This window comes from Panthera tigris, chromosome A2, assembly GCF_018350195.1.
Source record: "Panthera tigris isolate Pti1 chromosome A2, P.tigris_Pti1_mat1.1, whole genome shotgun sequence".
Lineage (NCBI taxonomy): Eukaryota > Metazoa > Chordata > Mammalia > Carnivora > Felidae > Panthera > Panthera tigris.
This window is the reverse complement of record NC_056661.1, coordinates 160085412-160103270: the sequence shown is the minus strand read 5'-3', so window position 1 is coordinate 160103270 and position 17859 is coordinate 160085412. Positions and strand designations below refer to the sequence as shown.

Genomic DNA, 17859 nt, shown 5'->3' with positions numbered 1-17859 from the left:
GTTCGGAGCCCGGCACACAGATCAATGTTGTATATGAATAAATGAAATAACAAATTGGGGAACTGAAAAGCTGTATGTTTTTAAAGGATTTAGAAATAATGAAGTATCACCATTATAAAGCATCTAAACTTACCCTCAAACCCTCACTTAGAATCTCCATTAAATTCTATCTGGTTTCTTCACTTTTTCCTTCAAACACTAGATTTTAGGCTGAAATGTTTCTTTTTTTTTTTTTTTAATTTTTTTTTTTTAACGTTTATTTATTTTTGAGACAGAGAGAGACAGAGCATGAACGGGGGAGGGTCAGAGAGAGCGGGAGACACAGAATCGGAAGCAGGCTCCAGGCTCTGAGCCATCAGCCCAGAGCCCGACGCGGGGCTCGAACTCACGGACCGCGAGATCGTGACCTGAGCCGAAGTCGGTCGCTTAACCGACTGAGCCACCCAGGCGCCCCTAGGCTGAAATTTTTCTTACTGATTCATTTAGTAATGTTGTTATTCTGGTCACTACAAACGTATACATATTTTAATACAGTGTTTAAACAGACTTGTAAGACGCCCAGGAGTTCAGTGATCAGTAATATCTTACTGAACAAATATTTAGTACGAAACTACCATGTGCCAGGCACTATTGTAGGTACTGTCTTATGTACTCTTATTAATAGTAAATCAAAACAGACACAACTCTACTACTGTGGAATAAAGCACCTAAGAAGCTAACCCATTAACTTTTGGTATGTGACACACTTGCAAAGTGGAAAATTTATGTACTACGCATTTGTGTACCAAAAATATTTGCTCATAAAAACCAATTACAGTAAGATTGGAGGTTAACTTTAAAGATAGTTAGTTCTGGCCCTCCCTTTTATGGAAGCAATCAAACCTAACCAATGTTATGCTAGAAAGTGTCAGAACCACAAGCCTGACATCTGGATTCTGCAAAGCCAGTATTCCTCAATACCCTGGTGTGAATTTTAGGTTCTTTCATTTTTAGGGTGTCAACAAATAGGGAACCAATTTCAATAGTCACAAACCAATCAATATGATACATCACAACAATGAAAAAGGATACGAAACCATATGATCATTTCAGTAGATGCAGAAAAAGCATTTGACAAAGTACATCCATTCATGATAAACATCCATTCATGATAAAAACCCTCAACAAAGTAGGTTTGGAGGAAACACACCTCAACATAATAAAGGCCATTTATGAAAACCCACGGCCAACATCATACTCAATGGGGAGAAACTGAGAGCCTTTCCCCCAAGGTCAGGAACAAGACAAGGATGTCCACTCTCACCACTTTCATTCAACATAGTCCTGCAAGTCCTAGCCACAGTTATCAGACCAGAAAAATAAATAAAAAGCATCCAAAGCAATAAGGAAGAACTAAAACTCTATTTGCAGACGACATGACACTATCTAAAGAAAACCCTAAAGACTCCACCAAAAAACTACTAGACCTGATAAAGGAATTCAGTGAACTCGGCAAAATCAAGGTACAGAAACCTGTTGCATATCTATGCACTAATAATGAAGCAGCAGAAAGAGAAATTAAGGGAATAATTCCATTTACAACTGCACCAAAAATAATAAAATACCTAGCAATAAACTTAACCAAAGAGGTGAAAGGCCTGTACTCTGAAAACTATAAAACACTGATGAAAGAGATTGAAGACAACACAAATGGCAAGACATTCCATGCTCATGAACTGGAAGAACAAATATTGTTAAAACGTCTACACCACCCCAACAATCTACAGATTTAATGCAATCCCTATCAATACCTACACATTTTTCACAGAACTAGGACAAACAATCCTAAAATTTGTATGGAACCACAAAAGACCCCAGATAGCCAAAGCAGTCTTGACAAAGAAATACAAAAGTGGAGGCATCACAATTCCAGACTACATGTTATATTACAAAGTTATAGTGATCGAGACAGTACAATACTGGCACAAAAACAGACACATAGATCAGTGGGACAGAAGAGAAAACCCAGAAATAAACCCACAATCATATGGTCAATTAATCTTCAACAAAGGAGGCAAGAATATGCAAGAGGAAAAAGACCATCTCTTTAATAAACGGTGCTGGGAAAACTGGACAGCTACGTGCAAAAGAAGGAAACCAGGCCAATTTCTCACACCATACACAAAAATAGACTCAAATGGATTAAAGACCTAAATGTGAGACCTGAAACCACAAAATCCTAGACAAGAGCACCGACAGTATTACTACTTCTACGACATCAGCTATAGCAACGTTTTTCTAGATATGTCTCCTGAGGCAAGGGCAATAAAAGCAAAAATAAACTATTGGGACTACATAAAAATAAAACCTTCCACACGCAAAGAAAACAACAAAACTGCAAGGCAACCTACTGAATGGAAGAAGATATTTGCAAATGACATATGTGATAAAGGGTTAGTACCCAAAATATATAAAGAACTGATACAACTCAACACCAAAAAGACCCCAAATAAACCAATTGAAAAACGTGCAGAAGATGAAAAGACATTTCTCCAAAAAAGACGCCTAGTTGGCCGACAGACATACGGAAAGATGTTCAACATCACTCATCATCAGGGAAATACAAATCAAACTACAATGAGATATATCACCTCACACCGATCAGAATGGCTAAAATCAAAAACAGAAGAAACAAGTGTCGGCCAGGATGCGGAGAAAAAGGGACCTTCTTGCACTGCTTGTGGGAATGTAAACTGGTGCAGCCGCTGTGGAAAACAGTATGGAGGTTCCTTAAAACACAACCACCCTATGATCTGGTAATCGTACTAAGTACCCACAAAAGACAAAAATACTAATTCAAAGGGATACATGCACTCCTATGTTATTGCAGCATTTACAACAGTAAAATTATGGAAGTGGCCCAAGTGTCCATCAACCGATTAACGGATAAAGAAGATGCGGTGCATATATACAATGGAGTATTATTCAGCCATAAAAGAAGAATGAAATCTTGTCATTTGCAACAACATGGATGGAGCCAGAGTATAATGCTAAGCAAAATAAGCCAGAGAAAGATAAATACCATATGGTATCACTCGTAAGTGGAATTGAAGAAACCAAACAAATGAGCAGAGAAAAAAGGAGAGACAAACCAAGAAACAGACTTACCTATAGAGAACAAACTGATGCTAACCAGAGGGGAAGTGGGTGGGGGGGACGGATGAAACAGCCGATGGGGATTAAAGAGTACACTTCTCACGAGGAGCACCGAGAAGAGAGAATTTGTTGACTCACCGTATTGTACGCCTGAAGCTAACAGAACGTGGTATCTTAATACTGGAGTTAAAATAAAAAACTTTTATTTTATTATAAAATAATAATACTCCACTCTCCTAACTCAGCATCGGCATCCAAATATGCCCAAACACGTTCTTTACGTGCTCTTTCTTCCTCTACTACACTTCCCATTCCAGTTCTAAGTCTTTACACCAAGACTCACTCACGCTCTAGAAGATCAAACACAACCTTTTCACGTTAAAATGTCAGGGTGACATCACTCACCATCAGGGAAAGACAAATCAAAACCACGGTGAGATACCACCTCGCACCTGTCAGAATGGCTAACGTGAACAACTCAGGCAACTACAGATGTTGGCGAGGATGCGGAGAAAGAGCAACGCTTCTGCACTGCGGGTGGGAATGCAAACTGGTGCAGCCGCTCTGGAAAACAGGATGGAGGATCCTCAAAAAACTAAAACTAGAACTACCCTACGACCCAGCAATTGCACGACTAGGCATTTATCCAAGGGATACAGGTGTGCTGTTTCAAAGGGACACACGCACCCCCATGTTTCTAGCAGCACTATCGACAATAGCCAAAGGATGGAAAGAGCCCAAACGTCCATTGACGGATGAGTGGATAAAGAACATGTGGTATATATACATATATACAATGGAGTATTACAATGGCAATTACTGCCATTTGGAACTAGAGGGTATTATGCTAAATGAAACTAGTCAGAGAAACACAAATATCATATGATTTCACTCATATGAGGACTTTAAGAGACAAAACAGATGACCATATGGGAAGGGAAGCAAAAATAATATAAAAACAGGGAGGGGGACAAAACAGAAGAGACTCTTAAATACAGAGAACAAACTTAGGGTTGCTGGAGGGGTGGTGGGGTGGGGGGTGGGCTAAATGCGTAAGGGGCATTAAGGAATCTACTCCTGAAATCATCGTCGTGCTATATGCTAACTCAGATATAAATTTAAAAAATAAATTAAGTTAAAAATAAATAAATAAAAATAAAACGTCAAGTTGACTCTACTACACACACTTTGCGTCTAATTCTATACGTGTAACTTTGTACCACGGCACACCTCAGTTTATATGCAGAATATGCTGGAAAATAAGCAAACTAGTCTATTTGAAACTACCTGCTCTGATTTTCTATCGTCCCCACTGAGTATTCAGGGTTCATACATAGCTGATGTGAGATTCTCAAAAATTCACAACGTCCTCACCTATTTAAGCAAATAGTTTAAAGAGGATATCCTTACCTCGTAGTCTCAGTATCCCCTAGGGAGTCTCACACCCGTACGCTTCAACATTTATTACTAATATGACAGGAAAGGAATCCAGAACTCAGTCGACAAGGAAACGTTCCAAGTAAGCACATGAGGAAAAGGTCTTCGAGGTGAAGCCACGCGCTGACAGCAACAGCCCACCTGCTGGTGTCCGGGTGGCCCCTCTGGGGCAGAGGCGGGGACAGAGTTTGGGTGGGAGATCCTTCTTAGGAATGAAGCGTCTGCCCCCCTCCAACACCCCCCACCCCGGCCCTCAGCTCTGCAGCCAGCCCTGTCAATGCTACACACAAGGCCGCAGAGCCGGGCCTTCTGGCCGCCACTGGCCTCAGTGGCTCGAAGTGGGCCAGGCCGGGCAGCTCTCTGCGGCTGAGGCGGGCCCGGAGGAGCTGAAAGCGGGGGCCGTCTGCTGCCCGTGCCGCCCACGCTGGCAGTCAAGTCCCCTCTCGAAGGGGCAGCCAGGTGGGGCACCCGCGTATCCACCAGGCTGTCCAAACGGACATACGGCGCTCTGGTAAGCGGTTTTCCACTTGGGGGTGAGGGGGCAAGGGGCTAATCTGCACGTGCGTCGCCCAAGTGTCTGGTGAACTAAACGGACAGGAAGACTGCTTGGGGTGATAACCCACGACGCAGGCGCCCACGAGGCCTTATCTGCCAGGATTGCAACTTCGGAGACAGAGCACTTTACAAACGGACAGCCTCCACCTCACGACCAGGCCATCCAAACTGCCCATGGCCTTGAGCAGACTTCATAAAAAGAGTTTCGAGTGATTTTTAAGTAAGGGGTAAAAATATGTTAGCTAAAAACCTTTGGAGGTCCAAAAAGCCAATCAATACGAGAAACAAATGGCAAAACTCAACCAGGTATCTATTCAGGAAACCAGGCAGTTTTCAAGAGTATTCTGGTATCGCAACCCCCTGACGTTACAGCGTTCACGTCTGCGGTCACGAACATCCAGGAGAAATGCTGATTTGTAGAGGAAACCGAGGCACAAAACGCAACCGGTCAAGGACAGGAAGCAGCGGCAGCCCAGCTGTACCTCACGAAGCCGAACAAATCACCACAAATGCAGACGCACCGCGCTCTTCTCCTTCGTGTCCGCCTAGGAAAGCAAGACGGCGGAATGGGACACGAGTCAGAATAAACAGCCTAACAGGAGAAAGGAGGTTGTCTATTTAAGGACTCCCCTCAAAGACCGTGCTGTTCCAAAGGGACAGAAAAGTCAACAGAATCCGCAGTAAACAGACTTTCTAACAATTCACACTGTGAACCAACCAACCAGCCGATTTCTCAACATTAATGGTGCACAGGATGTCTTTGCTGAGGAGGAGTGCTAGGTGAACAACCTCCAGGAATCCTGAAAAACACCTCCTCTTTGCTATGAGGAAGTCAGAGTTTCAGCAGTAATAAAAGGGCTCTTTTAAATGAGCACTTACAACAGCCTTCCACTGAACGCTGACTGGAATATCAACTGAATAGAGCATCAAGGGATACGGGAGACACTAACTGCGGCAAAGTTGACACGTTCGTTGGCTACGAGACTCGAGAGGCCTTAATCAGCAGACGCCTCTTGTGAATCTCCATCAAAACGACAGTATAAAGCACTTCTCATTCGAGCGGACTTGGCCATAGAGTGGTTTTTCCTGAACAGATCTCGGGACAGGTTTCTTCAAGAAAACTAATGTTTTAAGGAACAACGCAGCTTGCTTTATTTATTATTTATTTATTTATTTATTTTAAAGATTACTCTGCACTGGTCCCTACTCATTTCTAACTAAGGCTCACGGAGCTGACCACACACTTTTGCAACTTTTTCTTTAATAATGAAATACATCTCACTTACTGAAATGTATCTCGTTTTTGTGAGCTAAAATCCTATTGTTCATCAAACTAGTCCCCTGCTAAAGAGCTTTAGGTGTTTACTTTTTTAACAGTTGTAAGTGATACTGCAGCAGGCAACCTTCTAAGGATTTCTCTTCTGCTGACTTGAGTGTGCGTGATAAACGCCTATATGTATCATCTATGTGATAAATGCACGATGGATCCACCTACCAGGTCAGAACACAGTGGAGGAGGAACAGATTGGTGGGAGACAGTTTACTTTTGGACACGGTGGATCTGAGAAGCATCACAGAAACATCCTGGGAGCGGGGCTCTGGAGAGATCATTCTGACAGGCACTACTGGAGTCAGAACCAGCGTTAATCAGAGAAATTACAGAAAGAGATGGGCCCAAACTCAGTCCTGAGAACATTCAGAAACTGACTAGATGATGGGGAACCACAGGGTCTGTACCTGCAAAGTTACAGCCCCAAACAATGAGAGGAGCCCCACTCCGGAGGCCAAGGGAAGAAAGGGCCATGGCGGGCAGGGCCTCATCGCGGTCATACAAAAGGCTCTGCACTCTACTTCTCGTATGATCTTGGGTAAATCACTTAACGTATCTCAGAGGGGTCAGGACTAAGTGAGGCAACACAGTGAATAAAGGCTATTATTTTCATCGTCATCGTATCTGAAATGCAGCTTCTGGTTTCAGTTCTATTTAAGCCACTGGTGACGCTTCAGCAAGGAAAGTCTCACTGCAGCCTTCAGGACAGAAATCAACTGGAACGGGTTGGAAGACACAGAAATGCAGACCGTTTTGGCCACGAAGGGGTGAAGAAAGCGGGAAGAGGGGTGTGAGGTCTGAGAAAGGCCGAGAGACAGGACAGAAGGCTGGCGCTAGTAGGGGGCAGCGGCCCGCCACATCGACAACGCTGGAAGTGGGGCGGTCTGGTGACAAGGCCGAGGCTGAGGGCCCCGGCCTGAGAACAACGGGAACACGGCGGAGCTCAAGGAAGCGAAGGTCAAGGCACCAGGAGCACCGTCCCCATAGGCAGTGAGTCACCTGAGATGATGGTGCTGAGGAACGGAGCGGAAGGCCGAGCTGGGCGGTGAATTTCGCCAGTCCTTGGCGACAGGCGACCGCTACTGGGAGCGGAGCGGGCGGGGCCTCCAGAGAGTGAGTCTCTGACCACGGCCGTCAACACCGGGCGGGGTCGGGGGCACTGAGCCACCTTCAACCTGGAGGCTGGTGGAATGTGGGAGAACACGAACAGCCACAGCTTGGCTTCCAGGAGGCTTCACCTCCGGAGATGAGTGAGGAAGTTTAAGGATGTGGACAGAGGCTACAGAGGGGTGTCCTCGTCACAGGGTCAGACTCCAGGGAGCTCCACGGAGAAGTGAGGTGGGGGCAGAAGTGAGGGGAGGGGGGCACGGTTCTGGCAGAGAGGCCGTGCAATGCAGCCGTGGGGGTGCTACGTGTCACCGCGGCCACTGGGAGACACAGAGGCGATTTAACGATTTAAGCGTCTAGTTGCAGGACGGAGGGCGGCCTCCACTTTATGAGACTCGGCCCCCAAACTGGACTACAGGGCCAAGCGTTTCTTCACCAGACATCTAAGCAATTAAGCTTTTCTGTGTTCTCCTAAGGTATCAGTCCCCTGACAGTTCCTCAAGCACAACAGGTAGGAATATAAATTCTCAAGACCCTTAAGGAACAAAACTACATCTCTACTCCAGGGGAGAAACCCACCTTATCCCCGCCTCACTTTCACCTCAACTGCTCCAAAAGGCCAGAAACCGCTTTTGCCTGTTAATAAAGTCCTGATATTTGCCCCCATTTCTGAAGACCGAACGCTTCTAGCAGGTACTGTTGCAGCAGCCAATACTGAGGAATGTGAGAGCAAGATCATTCAGATCCGAGTTGTGACAGGAGTGCAAACGACAAGGTTTTTCCAAAAAACAAACAAACAAAACAAAAACACTATTTCTAGTGCTTCAGTTAGGTGGATGGCTTTTGAAAAATGTAGAAAGATTAAAACAAACAAACAAACAAACAAACACTGACTTAAAATGTTAGTTTCTTCTAAATGTAAAGGCTATATTGGAGTCAGTGAAAATGTAATAAAATTCACCGTTAAAAAACAAGTTCTTTCTGTAAGTGGTCTGAGGTGATCGATGAAAATGATCCGTTATTCACACGACCCAGAAAACCCCACAAAACCATGCAAATCCAGTGACTCAAATCTCTGCGTTCACCTTAAGAACATTTGTGAAACTGCCCCGGCCGTCAACGGTATGCACACCTGAAAAGCCACCAAGTATCAGAAGGAGGTCACTCTGCAGAAGCAACGTGTGACATTCTGTCCTTAAAATGGTGGAGCAGGGCAGGTGTGCCACCAAAGGGCAAAGGGGGGGGGGGCGGGATGCAGGGCGGGTGGACCACAGAGTCCTGAACTTTTTCTGCACGCGCTTAAAACCAGAGTCGCTGAAACGAAGGGTTGAGATGCAGCTTCCCTGGTCACCGAGCACAGCCAGGTGAGGAAATCCCAGAGCTCAAGGCCGCGTTTACCCCCTCGGGAGCATCTCCTGCCAGTCTGGGATGATCCTGACCGAAAGGGAGCAGACTGTCCCTAAACCAGGGGAAGAGGTCGCATGGAATGAAAAAGGTTTCCCGCAAGAAACCGAAGACATAGAAACGAGACGGAATTTAGCTTTTCTGGTTTAGTTAACATTTTAAATCTGATTCAAAATTTACACGATCGTGGGTATTACTCAACCAAGGAATTACTTTTCTAACACTTGGGTAAAAGTACGCATAACCCCCCGGCTCTGATTTGCAACATGGCACGTGAGACACGAACGTACCGCAGGATGGTTTACACCCAGAGGAACCTGTGTGTGCGTGCGCGCGTGTGTGTGCACACCAAACACGTGCTTTCACTGTACTGCTTTGTATGAGCGACAACAAAAACCCAAACCTGCAAACAACCCACACGTCCACTAACAGGAGAAATCAAAACTAAACCGGCGGACAGGCACACAACAGACGAGTTTCGGAAAGACTCGCAAGCGAAACAGGTGACAGAGGAAGGAGCACGTACAGAACGATAATGTTTTTATATAGAATACTGGTTTTTTACACAAGAGTTCGTCTAGGAGAGGAGAGAGGGCCGGCACCCCCCCCCCCAAGCACTTGCCTGGCGGGGGGCACGGCCACTACGGTTTCACGGTGCTGGAGCGGAAGAACAGCAACAACAAAATACCAGATTTGTTAGGGACACATTCTGTCATGCATGAAATGACAGGATGGCCGGGATTTACTCCAAAATACGGCAGGAAAAAGAAGCTGAGTGACAGATGCGTACGTTGTATCTGTACACTGTGTTCTATCTTCCATGATAAAAAGCTAACAGAAACCTGAGCAAACCTACCCGACGGGCGAAGTAAAAAAAAGCCGGACGGAAAGCAAGAGAATGGGAGGGAGGACAATTCAAGCCGGGGCTGCTGGGAAGGGATGGGGATGGGAATGGGAATGGGAATGGGAATGGGAAGCGGCCCACGCGGAGCTTGGGGGGTGGGGCGGAACAGGTGGTGGACTATTCCAGAAGGTAGGAGGGGGGCTCCCCCGTGTCACTGCAGAGGTCTGTAGGGTCGTAAAGCCGGAGCAGAGGCTCAGGTTCCTCGCGATCTGGCTGGTCCAGAAACACACCAGAGAACAGTCCAGCAGGTTAAAGGTACTTAAAGGTACTCAACGCCATTTACAACGGACACCGCAGCGTCGCCAGGCTGAGATATTCTTAAATTTTATTAGAAATTCTTCAATCCCGGGGCGCCTGGGTGTCTCAGTCGGTTAAGCGTCCAACTTCTCTCAGGTCACGATCTCACAGGCTGTGGGTTCGAGCCCCGTGTCGGGCTCTGTGCTGACAGCTCGGAGTCCGGAGCCTGCTTCAGATTCTGTGTCTCCCTCTCTCTTTGCCCCTCACCCGCTCACACTCTGTCTCTCTCTCTCTCTCTCTCTCTCTCAAAAATAACATTAAAAAGAAAGAAAGAAAGAAAGAAAGAAAGAAAGAAAGAAAGAAAGAAAGAAAGAAAGAAAGAAAGAAAGAAAGAAAGAAAGAAAAGAAAATTCTTAAATCCCCCCGAAGTGTCAGCCCACGGGATGCCTGGACAAGAGGCCGAAGAGGCCAGCTGGGGTTTGACGCGCGCGGCTGAGAGGAGGTGAAAACAGAGCAGCCGCCTCCGGCCCCACTGGCCCCCCTCGCAGCGTGGGGTGGCGGCCCTTCCGCTCCGCCGCGGCCCCCGCGGCCGCAAAACCCTGTGCACACTCGCAGCCGCACGCCGCCCCTCAACCCGGCTCCCCGTCCTCCCTTCCTGCCCGCTCTTAGGGTCCAGGACTGAACGCCGCCCCCGCTGCCTCTCCTCCCACCTGGGTTCCGGGAGCCTCGGCTGCACAACTCAAAATCCCGGCCGTCACGAAAGCACCCTTTCACCTCGAAGGGCCGCCTTCGCCGCACCTCACCGACGCGCCCCTCCATCCGGGACCCCTGCCGACACTTCCGGGGGGGGGGGCCCTCCCCGGGCCTCCCGACTGGTCTCTCCACGTTCAAACTGACCAACTCCCTTCCGCGTTTCCCACGTTGCGAAGACAAGTCAGCTTTGACCCCACCCTGTCCTGACCTCGTCGTAAAGTCGGGGCTCCCCTCCTAGCTCCCGCGTCCCCACGGCTCTCCGTACCCACTACACGACTCCAGTCCCCACGCTCTCGTCTCACCTGGGTCACTAACACAAGCCTCTTCGCCGACCTCGCTGTCGCCAGTCTTACCCCTTCCGATCCACCCTCCACACTGCCGCCCGAGTTACTTTCTAAAACACCAACAGCCATTCCTTCTGGTGAATGAATTCATTCCAGTGACCTTCGTCTACACTCCACCGCATCCCTGACCACCCACCCCCGGTGTGCATCAAGTAGGACTGCTCCACGTGGGTGTCTTATCTGTGTAGGGAAAGGACAGAGTATTTACTGCAGGCTACGATGCGAGGCTCTGTACCAACAGGAGCTTTAATACCTTCTCTCCCTTAATCCTCACAATAACTATATCTTCTGCACGGTATCATCTCTTACGAATGAGGAAACTCAGGCTCAAAGATACTCGTTTGCCCCAAGTCGCTGCAAATAAGTAGCAAGGACTCAGAACACTAAATGTTTGGAGTCCAAAGCCATGTTCTGTCCATCACCCCATCCCACACTGCTTGCTCCCTTACTAAGGTGGAGATTTCTTCCTCCACTTCGTTAAGAAGCATGCTACCAAGAGATCACACAACCTGGCTTCCAAAAGAACCACACAAAATGCCAAGTGAAAACTGCATGATGACAATATGTAACGACGAGTTCAAATGACTGCAAACGCAAGATCACGGAAGAACTAGCAAATTCACGAAACGGACATTTATACTTACACTCTGTTTAAAACGGTTTAAATCTGTTTAAAACGGTTTCATTTGAATATTCATAAATTATCATTTGAATGTTAATTATTTAAAATTTTAACCTTTTTGATCAAGAAGGAATCTTAAAGATGCTAGAACAGGGGCTAATAGCTTATAAATGTAGGCCAACAATGTGCACATTCAAGAATGAGGGTTTCACTTGTACATCTAGAAGCAAAGGCATTTACCACCTTAGAAGTTTACATGGCTTCATGACTGAAATTCAAGGCTTCCCAAATTTACTTACTTATAAAGTATATTATTACATTTCTATATAGAACTAAGGGATCACAATGAAGTTCAAGCAATTACAGTGGACAAGAAGTATAAAAAATTCAATGAATATCTTAATAGATGGCTTTTAGAGACATTATCTGAATTGTCTCTCTACTTACTTGAAGTCATTCAAACATTTAAATCCATAGCTATAAAGTAAGAGAAGCAACAGAACCGCACGGCCAAATGGGAAGTGGTTCTATTTCCTAAACAACCAATTCAAAGCCAAATCCCCAAGACCTGAATGTATCTTGAGTGCCTGAATTGCCTTATGTCTTCACTCAAAGATTTAAACATTTGGGGCATTACAAGACCAGGTTCAGTTAACATACTTACCACATGACCCATCAATTCCAGTGCTAGATGTCCACCAAGAAAAACCAAGAAAACATACGTCCACCTAAAGACCTATATACAAATACTCACAGCACATTTTTATTTATTTTAATTTTTCATAGCACATTTTTTAAAGTTTATTTAAGAGAGAGAGAGTGCGAGCGCAGGGGAGGGGCTGAGAGAGAGGGAGAGAGACAGAAACCCAAGCACGCTCCACCTGCTGGTCTCAAACTCATGAACCGCAAGACCTGAACCAAAATCACGAGTCAGATGCTCAACCAACTAAGTCATCCAGGCACCCCTCATAGCACATTTTTCTAACAGCCCTGAAGTGGAACAACCCAAAATGTCCAGTAACAGGTAAATGGATAAGCAAAATATCATCTACTCCCAAAAGAATACAATTTGGCAATAAAAACCAAAGTACTGATACGTGCTACAGCATGAACTCCCGAAACACGTTACATGAAAACCAGAACCAAGAGACCACAGACTATGTGAGTCCATTCATTGTACAAAATGTCCAGAACAGACAGACTCTAGGGACAGGCAGTAGATTGGTGCCGGGCTGGGGATCAAGAGTGACTGCAAACAGGTACAACAGGATCTCTTCTAGGTGATGGAAATGCTCTAAAACCGATCTGTGTGATGGCTGCACAACTCTTGTCACTTTACTAAAAATCAATTATTATGCATTTAAAACTGAACTTTATTTATGGTATGTGAATTATACCTCAATAAAGCTGTTAAGAAAAAAAAAAACAGCTTTAAAGCATGCCAGCTACACATTTTTATGGGTCAAATTCAGCTCATTTCTAGAAAGGAATGTATCTGTCTACACAATGACCAGGTTTCTGCAAACATACGGCACTCAGCCCAAGCAGCAGTATTATCAAGTATTCTACCAGAAAGACAACTTTCAGAACTGCTATTTAAGATGCTGCCCAGAGAGGGGCTTATATTCTCCTGCAACACACAGAAGCAAGTGAAAATGTTAATTTGAAAGGCTTAGCTGAAGGTCCCAGAAGAGATGCCCTATGGCATGTATGATTTACTGCCACATTAACAACACAGACAAAAACCGCACCAGGAGCTCAGCGGGTCTGAAAGAAATCACTCCTGGCTGCAATGATCAAGAAGGCTTCACAAGATGTGTGCTCTGAACCGCTTCTTGGGGGATGAACAGGATTTGAAGGGCAGGAGAGCGAGCGGGAGGGTGCTTCACGAGGGACGAAGGGCATGAGGCAGGAAAACGAATCCCACGAGGCTGGGGGTGCAGGCACAGGACCCCAGGCCTCTGTTGTGAGTGGGCAGCGCAGGGAAGAGAGGCGTCTGATGTGACTTTGGAGACGGCAGCCGGGAGGCTCTGTAGACCTGGGATCCAAGTGCACCTAAAGACAGAGGAATGGATCTGGAGGCGATCAGAGCTCAGACACTGGCTGGACCTCGACTCCCAGCAACGGGAAAAGGCAAGCTGGATGCTCGAAACCACCCCAAGCAGGCACAGTGGGAGCAGGGCTGATCGGAAACGGGAGCACAGGCAGGAAGGAATGAAACATGGCAAGGCCTGCTTCTCAAACTTGTACCTACAAACCTCCACAAATTTATCTCTGGATTCCAGAATTTGGCAGACCTTACGTTAAAAATTCACAACAACTTAACTATGGCTGATGGGAACTCTCGACACAAACGCTCCCTTGGCCGGGTCTGACGACATCACGGCTGCATTTATCCTCGGACCCAGCAACCTCACTTCTAGCACCGTGTCCCCAAAATAAACTGGCCCAAGCCCACAGGAGGTTGTCAACTCTAGTTTAGTCGCTGCGAAAGCCTGGAAATCAAGCCCAAATCCACCGCCAGGGGGCAGGATTGACGGACGGCACGTCCACACAAGGGGCCACTGTGCAGACCTCGATGCTGATAACAGGGATTTCTCCGTGTGTGCACAGACTGGAAACGGCACAGTTCCTTCTGTGCATCGGGGGATAAATGCTAACACGCACGTTAACAAGCACGTTACGCTTTTCTTTTTCAGAAAGAAAAAAAATGGGAGGGTAAACCAAAAACTAGTAAGAATGTTACCCATGGGGGAGGGTGGAGGTGGGGGGCCCATGGACAGAATTCGGGGTGATTGTGATTGTAGATGGGGAAAGAGTACGTCCTATTTTCCACTAACCTCTAGCTGAAACTTGGCAATTCCTCCGATCGTGAATGTGGGTAACAGACCAGAGTAGTTATGGCAGTACCTCTGTGCCACCAAAAACGCACAGATACTTTGCTTATTCTTTGACAGTTCTTGCCAGTATCATCTATGCTCATACTTACTTTGGAATCACGGTAGTTATAAAACCCACTCACACCGTAAGTAGGAAATAATGTTAAATGGGTTAACGTGTAATTCTCGGTGGTAGGCATGTTTGCTGTACTTTATTTAACATCTTTCATGATTAAACAAAAAGTTATAAAACATCTGTGTCTCCCAGGAATCTCAACCAATTACACCCCCTGCTTTAGGCAATCACTTGGCAACAATATAATTGTACTTTTTTTTTTTTAAGTAGGCTCCACGCCAAATATGAGGCTTGAACTCACAACCCCAAGATCAAGCATCATCCCATGCTCTCCTGACACAGCCAGAGGATCAACACTATAAATAAGTATTCATAAAAATAAATACTATTTACACTGTAAATAAATATGAACTCATAAGCGCCAAGTCTCATGGCAGTTCTAGGTTAAATGATGATCATCCACTCATAAATCTGTCTTTATGAAATTTTTAATATCACTAAATTCAACACTTACTGAAAAAGTTCTCATACTGGCAAAACCCCAAGGGTTAAAGGGATTAAAGAGAACCCCTGAGAGAAAGGTGATATTATTAAGAAAATGTTATGTTTAGAAGCCTAAACCTAAAGGGAAAATAAAGAGCTTCCTTTTCATACACTGAATGGGATTTAAAAAAAAAAAAAAAAAAAAAAAGAACACCAAAATGAAACACCCAAGGCAGTTAAAAAATACAGAACCGGATTCCAAAGGAAATCACACCTGAAGAAATGTATTTAGTACTTTACAAAAATGTAAGTTGTCTTCAACAACGCAGATCAAATCTTCAAAGTATAAAGAACAAAGAAAGGTGGCGACTAGAGCGTGCACGTAAAGGACACAGGGGAAATGAGTCCCTGCCTCTCAGCCACCAAAAGGAGAGAGCGCTGCAAAGAGGGAACACACGGGTGGGAGAACCAGGGAGCCAGGGGAGGGCAGGATTATGAAATTCCAGCCCTCGACAGCGTCAAAGGTCTGCGAAACATCAAGGAAAAGGTCTGTGAGGAGAAAGTCACTTGACTGCACTAGTCCCAGGGAACGGTGGTCTTCGAGAATGTAGCTCCCACAGAGCAGAAGCCGCGCGACAGCCAGGCGCAAACGGCCCGCTGCTCAGAGTGACGTGAGAGGACGCCGGACTCCATGTGGAGCCTGCCAGAGGCCTGCCTCCCCTGGTATCTGGTGTCGCAGGGGGTTCCTGGGACGAGCTGGGACCACGTGCTGACTCATCACCCCCATTTACCATGACGGAATAAAAGTGCGAGCAGGACACGAATTTTCCCTTGAAGTTCTAAAGCCAGCATACAAGCATGAATATTACAAACGTATAAATGAAGACGCACAGGACAACCAGCACGCTTCAGCTTCTACAACAAACCACATACCTTATTCAAAAATAACGTACAACCAACGAGGATGACTTACAACAGCGGTCTCCTAGAACAACTTCTTTGCAAGCCTCACAGCTGAACTTCACGTAACCCTGAATTCAAAGTCTGATAGAAAGTTGACTATATTCTGCCTGCATTCATGCTTCCTACTGCCCTCTACAAGGGGGTCCTCTGGGTGATCTCACCATGACCCCCCCCCACCTCAGTTCACCTCCAGGTGGGATTGAGAAAATACCATGCCATCCGCTACAGAGAATCAAAATCCAGTGAGCGCTGCCAATCACATTCACTTAGAAGGCAACATGTGGTTCCTTCAACAATGCCAGTTCTAATGCTGTTAACTCATTTTAAATTAAAGACCCAAATACCAACTGGAGATTCAGATGAGACATAAATCAGATTTAAAAATGCCTAGTTCTCTGCCTGGCCCATTGCAGAAATTCCCCCAAATGGTAGCTTGCTTTCTTCCCCCTAAAAATATAGTAAGGGGGTAGGAGATGATCCTTAAAGACCCATCTAATTCACCTGATTTCAGTCTGAAAATGATGAAAACCCATTAAGTGCATAGATACAAGGACACTTTTAATATGTCAAACATTATTCATGTAGTGTTTGTAAAACCTTCCTTAAAAATAAAAATGGAGCGGGGCGCCTGGGTGGCTTGGTCGGTTAAGCGTCCGACTTCAGCTTAGGTCATGATCTCACGGTCCGTGGGTTCGAGCCCCGCATCCGGCTCTGTGCTGACAGCTCAGAGCCTGGAGCCTGTTTCAGATTCTGTGTCTCCCTCTCTCTGTGACCTCCCCCGTTCATGCTCTGTCTCTGTCTCAAAAATAAATAAACGTTAAAAAAAATAATAAATAAATAAAAAAAATAAAAATGGAGCAAAATGAAACACCTCCCAGAAGATCACAGGGGAAAACCTAGATGGGCCTTGGGTGTGATGCCTTTTTGGATACAACACCAGAGGCACGATCCACAAAGGAAATCACTGATAAACTGGACTTCATGAAAATTTGAAACTTCTATGAAAGACAATGTCGACTGAGAAGACGAGCCACAGGGGGAGAGAAAGCATTTGCAGAAGACACATTTTATAAAGGACTGCTAACCAAAATATATAAAGCACTCTTAAAACTCAGTAAGAAAACCACTTGATTAAAAAATGGGCCGAGGCCCCTGGGTGGCTCACTTGGTTAAGTGTCAGACTTTGGCTCAGGTCATGATCTCACGGTTTGTGAGTTCGAGCCCCGCGTCGGGCTCTGTGCTGACAGCTCAGAGCCTGGAGCCTGCTTCAGATTCTGTCTCCCCGCCTCTCTCTACTCCTCCCCTGCTCGGGCTCTCTCTCTCTCTCTCTCTCTCTCTCAAAAATAAACATTAAAAAAAAAAAAATGGGTGAAAGACCTTACCAAAGAAGATATACAGACAGCAAACGAGCCTATGAAAAAATGTTCCATATCATGTGTCATCAGGGAGATGCAAATTAGAACAAGATACCTCCTACACATCTATTAGAATAGCCAAAATCTGGAACACTGACACCACCGAATGCTGGTTAAGAATATGGAGCACCAGGGGCCCTGGTACACAGCCGGTGGGAATGCAGAATGGTACAGCCACCTTGGAAGACAATCGGCTGGTTTCTCAGAAAACTAAA

The 17859-nt window shown here is 45.8% G+C and overlaps 1 protein-coding gene across 6 annotated transcripts in view; it reads right to left on the bottom strand.

The window, feature by feature from the left end:
* CUL1 (cullin 1) overlaps window positions 1–17859 on the bottom strand; it is a 104657-nt gene that overhangs the window by 70730 nt on the left and 16068 nt on the right. Inside the window, exon 1 of one of the 6 annotated variants that reach the window (XM_042974606.1) lies at window positions 10820–10883. The exons of the other annotated variants lie outside the window; for them this stretch is intronic. The gene's annotated coding sequence lies outside the window, so the exon portion shown is untranslated. Of the gene's footprint in view, window positions 1–10819; window positions 10884–17859 lie in introns of those variants that run through there. 6 annotated transcript variants of the gene reach the window in all.